This window comes from Phocoena phocoena, chromosome 12 (genome assembly GCF_963924675.1).
Source record: "Phocoena phocoena chromosome 12, mPhoPho1.1, whole genome shotgun sequence".
Classification (NCBI taxonomy): Eukaryota; Metazoa; Chordata; class Mammalia; order Artiodactyla; family Phocoenidae; genus Phocoena; species Phocoena phocoena.
Genome location: NC_089230.1, coordinates 34,463,098 through 34,470,457, shown reverse-complemented (window position 1 = coordinate 34,470,457; position 7,360 = coordinate 34,463,098).

The window sequence follows — 7,360 nt, the reverse complement described above, 5'->3', positions numbered from 1 at the left end:
ACAGGGACATAATAAACTTCTGTATATATATATATATATATATATATACACACACACACAATGGAAGATAACTCAGCCATAAAAAAAGAATGAAAGAATGCCATTTGCAGCAACATTCATGGACCTAGAGATTATCATACTAAGGGAAGTAAGTCAGAAGGAGAAAGACAAATACCATACGATATCACTTATGTGTGGAATGTAAACTACAACACAAATTAACCTATCTATAAAACGAAAATGGACTCACAGACATAGAGAACAGAATTGTGGTTGTCAAGGGGGAGGGGGGTGGGGGAGGGAAAGACTGGAAGTTTAGGATTAACAGATGCAAACTATTATATAGAGAATGGTTAGAAAACAAGGTCCTACTGTATAGCACAGGGAACTATATTCAATATCCTGGGATAAACCACAATGGAAAGAAATATGATAAAGCGTATATATGTGTAACTGAACCACTTAGCTGTACAGCAGAAATTAACACAACATTGTAAATCACCTATACTTCAATTAAAAAAAAACTTCTGTGATGCTTAATTTAAAAAATTAGTTTCTTGCAACAAAGGGATAACACTTAACACCAAAGCTCTTTTTCTCAGTTGTTTGTATGCTTTTAAACTTAGTTCACAATTCAGAATGAGTGTTAGTGCCGCCTCCAGTCTATGCCACTGTACCTCACCTTCATTCTCATACCCAGACATCTTCAGACAATTTACATCCTCATTTTATTTCTTCAGTGGAAAACAGCACTTTGGTCCCAAATCAAACCTGTTCTCTCTGTCCGCACTCCATGCTTGGAATCTCTTCTGTTTCTTTATTTAACTCAACTAGATCTCTGACATCTATAATCCAGTTCGCTGGCTGATCTGTCAAACTAATTCTAAATCTAGCCGTAGTTGTCTTCATTTTCTCTAAGATGTAATCTCATATTAACTCATTATTGTGACTCTATTAAAGATACCATAGGACCAAGGGCTTGTGTTATTTTTTTCAGGGACTGAATACTTGGTTTGACAACTCTCTGCCCTCAGCCTGGATATTTACAATAATTCCCATGCTTTCAATCATACTGAAGCTGATCCATAACTAAGGTGTCCTTAAAAAAAATGTCATCTCCCTCTTCTATAGCTGTCAAATTGAAGTAAGTTAACATCTCAAAATTCTACAAAGTCCCGAAACAAGTTGTCTTCAATAACACAAACTGTGGATGGTAAGATTTATCTTCTTGGTAACTTCTTAGGAGGATTGAAATTTTTTTCAAGAAGGTGGCTGTGTGCCCCTTGCTGGCAAGCTGTCTCATTGGTATGGCAACCCTGTGGAAACGCTCCCCTGTTCCCAAGAACTGTTTGTTCTTCCATGTGGCCAGAATCATCTCCAGCTCACTCTCTTGACTGGTCCATTGCTACAACCTTCGAAATGTAGGGCACACCTCTTGCAAATAAATGTGCCAGATGGAAGAATCGTTAATAGCTGGGTTGTAGGCCTGTTTCTATTCCTGATGCAATACGTGATTTGGGACAAATCAATGTCTCTGGACTGGACCTCAGTTCCTTAGGACATAAAATGCGTGTTTTGGATTATATGATTTTTCATGTTTCTTCCTGTTCTAAAGTTTAAAACTCTCACTCATCTCAAGGTGCCACCCCTACTTATTTATTACTTACTATCATGGTCCACTGGCTCCTGAGAGGGAGAATGAGGCAGGTATGGTAATTGTTAACTCAAAATTGCTAGGAAATTAAATCCTAGCCCATACGTGTGTTTTATTTTTCTCTTCTACAGACCTTATAATTTATCGCCACATGGTAGTTAAAAGTTAAAATAGAGATCATCCTTCCTTCAAGAGGATTTTATTAATCAAACCCAAATGATAAATTTCCCTAAGAGAAATGATACACGATCTATGCGTGTTTCCTAACATCAGATTCTGTATGGTGGTTAGCACGTTTGAACCGTAGGACCAACCTCTTCTTATTGATCCTGCTTGGGAACAAGGCCTGGAGTTACCAGTGAACCTGTTGGCTTTCCTTCACCTAGATCAGGGTTTCTCAACCTTGGCATTCATTTACATTTCTGGCCACATAATTATTGAAGCGGCTGGCATGTGCGTTGTGCGATTCGTAGCAGCATGTCTGGCCTCTGCCCACTAGATGTCAGTAGCATGCTCTCTTCCAGGTATGACAACCAAAAATGTTTCCAGACAGTGCCAAATGTCCCCCAGTTGGCAAAATCGCCCCCAGTTGAGAACCACTGGTTTAGATCAACACAGGGCCTGAAGCGCTCGTGATCGGATCTCTTGAGTCTATGTTCCTGGGGAACACAGTGGTGAGTAACTATGACAGCACAGTATTTAATGCTCTTACTGATTTTTGGTTTGTGTGCTGGCCAGCAATCTTCTGTGAGTGGCACATAATGTCACTATGTTGTGACTTTAGAGCTTGTTGATGGAACACCCATCGTTGGTTTATGGTCTGTTTGTCCATTAAATTTCTACAAAGAGAAGTGTTTGTCACCAGGATTTGGAATACATCATTAGTGCCTTGTCTATTTGCTCTTTGTATCTTCTCCCTATCTCCTTCACCATATAGACCATCATTAGCCAAAACATCGACCAAAACTCTGTTGCCCTGTGTCATTCCCTGTATATTACCTTTGTTATATTTTGCTACTCTCCTCTTGATTCTGTTAAACAGGGGTTCCCTGAGTTTGAGAGTCAGCAATCCCTTGAAGGAGATCCCAGTTCCTAAGAGCAATATGTATTGTAATTTTAATTTCTGTGCTGATTGATACATAATGACTAAGGCATTGATAAAATCATTTTGAAAAAAAGGGCAATTGAAGGATTTCTAGAGAAAATATTATTCCCAATTTTAAAATGTCGATTCCTTAAGAAAAAGCTTTTCTGCTATAATTTATCATACAAATAAAAGGACTTTAACTTTGAATCAAGTTAATGGCCATGCTTACAATGTTACTATATAAGAATTTATAACACAAATTGATATATAACAGAACTATAGGTATTTAAACAATGTAAAAGTAAATGGGATAAAATGTAAAAATAGTTCAAGTAATATCCTAAAATTTGATAAATACTTAGAACCTTAGACTGGGTTCATACTATCTTCTGGATTTTATCATAGTTTTACAATAATGCTAACATAATGTTATTGTTTTTAGGTTACAGTTTTACAGACATAAAGTTATATTTTTATAGACAGCTGACCATCAAAGGCTAACATTACTTCAGCAAAATCTTAGGATTACAAACATATAAACATATGTGTTCAAGGAAATTGAATTGTCATAGCTGGGGTTGATTCTTGTAATTCTTTTTTACTATGTTAAAAATAGCAATTATTGTATTATTTTCTGACCATCTTAATTCTTAAAGAAACTCTTTATACACTCAACTCATATATTAGATCCAATAAAGACATAATTGTACCAGAAAAATTAATAATCTTTGTATTTATTTAAGCCAACATAATCAGAGTTGGAATATATGCCTCACATTACAGAAAATTAATATCCAGTCCATATTATATAATTAGATTATATAAATCATTAAGAAAAAGAAATATTCCAACACAAGAATAGAAAAGAAAGTGATGAGGCAATTAATTCAAGAAGGAGGAACTGGTTAAAAATTACTTGCAAAGGTTCTTCTTGATCTTACAAAAAGAAAAAGAAAAGAATTAAAATTTTATTTTATCAGTTATATTGGCAAAAATGACAGCAATTTATAATAGCATTGCTGAGCATTGCTGGGATGTACAGATTAATACGATTAATAGTGTAAATCAATATTATATATCCTAACATATGATAACATCTTTCAAAATTTAAATTTATGTATATTTTGACCTACGGGAAAAGGTTTCCTATTGCAGGTATACTTTAAAAATATTTTTTTATTGAAATATAGTTGATTTACAATGTTGTGTTAGTTTCAGGTGTACAGCAAAGTGATTCAGTTGTACATATATATATATATATTGTTTTTTAGATTCTTTTCCATTATAGGTTATTACAAGATATTGTAAGTATAGTTCCCTGTGCTATACAGTAGGTCCTTGTTGGTTATCTATTTTATATATAGTAGTGTGTATATATTAATCCCAAACTCCTAATTTATCCCTTCCCCATTCCCTTTCCCCTTTGGTAACCATAGGTTTGTTTCCTATGTCTGTGAGTCTATTTCTGTTTTTTAAATAAGTTCATTTACATCATTTTTTTAGATTCCACATATAAGTGACATCATATAATATTTGTCTTTGTCTGACTTACTTCTCTTAGTATGATAATCTCTAGGTCCATCAATGTTGCTGCAAACGTCATTATTCCATTCTTTTTTATGGCTGAGTAATATTCCATTGTGTATATACACCACATCTTCTTTATTCATTCACCTGTTGATGGACACTTAGGTTGCTTCCATGTCTTGACTATTGTAAGTATGCTTCCATAAACATTGAGGTGCATGTACCTTTTTGAATTATAGTTTTCTCTGGATATATACCCAGAAGTGGGATCGCTGGACCATATGGTACTCTATTTTTAGCTTTTTAAGGACCCTCCATACTGTTCTCCATAATGGTTGTACCAATTTACACTCCCACCAAGAGTGTAGGAGGGTTCCTTTTTCCCCACACCCTTTCCAGCATTTATTACTTGTAGACTTTTTGAAGATGGCCATTCTGACTGGTATGAGGTGATACCTCAATGTAGCTTTGATTTGCATTTCTCTAATAATTAGCAATGTTGAGCATCTTTTCATGTGCCCGTTGGCCATCTGTATGCTTCTTTGGAGAAACGTCTATTTAGGTCTTCTGCCCATCTTTAAAAAAATTTGTTGTTTGCTTTTTTGATGTTGAGCTGTATGTGCTGTTTGTATATTTTGGAAATTAATCCCTTGTTGGTAGCATTGTTTGCAAATATTTTCTCCCATTCTGTAGGCTGTCTTTTCATTTTGTTTATGGTTTCCTTTGCTGTGCAAAAGCTTTTAAGTTTAATTAGGTCCCTTTTGTTTATTTTTATTTCCATTACTCTAGGAGACAGATCTAAAACATTTCTGCTGCAATTTATGTCAAAGAGTGTTCTGCCTATGTTTTCCTCTAGGAGTTTAATAGTATCTGGTCTTGCATTTAGGTCTGCAATCCATTTTGGATTTATTTTTGTATATGGTGCTAGAGAATGTTCTAATTTCATTCTTTTACATGTGTCCAGTTTTCCCAGCACCACTTGTTGAAGAGACTGCCTTTTGCCATTGCGTATTCTTGCCTCCATTGCCTGGATCATATGGTAAGTCTATTGTAACATTTTGAAGAAACTCCATATCGTTTTCCATAGTGGCTGCACCACTTACATTCTGGTGGGTGTCTCATATGGGAGTGAGTTTACTGCCTCTCTCCAGCAGCAGTGGTCCTTTCCTTGGTATCAGTACAGCATCTTGGATATGAGGAGGCTTCTGCTCCTTGCAGTAGCAGATGTCCTTTACTTCTATTTCTCCCTCAGCAGCAAGTAACGTTTTCCTGGGACCAGGAAACAACAGGGTTTTCTGTCCTCCTGAAGCATCAGAGAGCTTTTTGTTTCATATGAGAGAATGGTCTAAATATTGCACCTGTCTCTTAGCAGCAATCATCTCTGGAGGGAACTCCTGCAGGTCTCCTGACCTGTACCAAATCTTTTTTCATGAGCCATATGATGCAGCTCAGGAAGAAAAGCTGCTGAGTAAACCTGTATTCCTATTATGTCTTGGGATCCCAGGGATTCTAAACTGTCATATTAGCCCACACACAGCTTTTAAGAATTTGTTAGAATTTCAGTTGCTTTCCTCTTACCCATACTATGGCTGCCACCTCTTTCTCTGTGCTTTGCCAAAAGCAAAACTTCTTAGGGCTCATCTCTCTTGGAAGGGCTTGATGTTCTCTAGAATTCAGCTCACCTTTTTGCCTTTGATTGCATTTCTCCATGGGCTGAAATAAATTTACGATTTTGAATATTACATGACTTTTTTTTCGCAGTATGAGAGTGATATTCTCCCACGGCTTCTGCTTAAGCAGAACTCCTTCATTTTTATATACGAAGTGCCTTGATCACCTCTGTTCATTGAGTTGCTAAGTAGTGTAGAAAGGACACCTCTTTTGCCATGTTGTCTAGGATATAACAGCACACAATGTAGAAAAAGTAAAAATCCTGTAGGCTTTTTTTTTACTTACCCCAATGTGTGTTTGGAAAAGAAAAGCATAGCAATAGGAAGTCACATGCCCTAATTCTTGTTTTCCCTAACTTTTATGTTTTTAAGATCTATTGAAATATTCAGTAGACCTGGGCAACCAAAGAAACTCAGAAGGAGAGCCCTCTCTAACACTTCAGGAAAACTGACTGCAAGTTCTGGAGGAAACCTCATCAAGGGCCCTCCCAACATGGTGTGGTGAACGAGGCCAAAGAGATGAGCCTGAGGCAGCAGTCATGCTTCCCACTGAGAACAGAAAGAATGATTACTGGATGAGGAGACATCCAGCAATAAGATAAATCATCCATAGTATGGAATTACGTAACTCCTAAAGGTCAGACAGCTTCCTGGAATTCACTGATATGGAAAGGAAGGCCTGCTGGCTACTCTGGCAGAACCAATGACTATCTCTGGGCAAGTAGGGAGGTGAGGACCCTTTGTCATCCTACTTCTTTCAAGAAAGAAAGGTTTAATTTCAAATAGATGCTAACAGCTTATTTCGCTACAAAATACTTTATTTTCTGACTCATAGGTAGGTGTAGTAAGGTCCAAAAAAATGTCTCACAGCTGTAATAATTTTAAAATAAAGGCATTCTTACTTAGGCCTTATGCATGAAAAAGTCATCTTGGGCAGGATTTAGTTGAAATAAGTACCCTCTACAGATGGAGTAATTTGAAACTATTTTGAGATCTTGGGTAATTCAGAGCAAATAGCACACTCTTTTACTGATGCATAAGCTGAAAAATAATCACTTCTAAAGTAAGCTCATGCACGTATTCAGACCTCTACCAGACATCAATGACATTGTGCTCTCAATATTATTTATGACCCACAATATAGTCTTCTGAGTTTGAGCAGTAATGACAGTAGGAAAAATGAGAAAATAAATCAAAGGCTGTAGAGAAGTTACTGAATCAGAAAAAAAGATGGCTCTTTTTGGCAGATTTTATATAAAAACTGAGCCCCACTGAAGCTGAAGAACAGGTGGGATGACTTTAAAAAAGGAAACCATCAATACAATAAAGAAACAAACATAGAGTGGTATATTTTAAAATGAGAGTTTAAGTGTAGTGCCAGCTTATAGTAGAAGTGAGAAAAAAATTAAAAGTAATAAATAC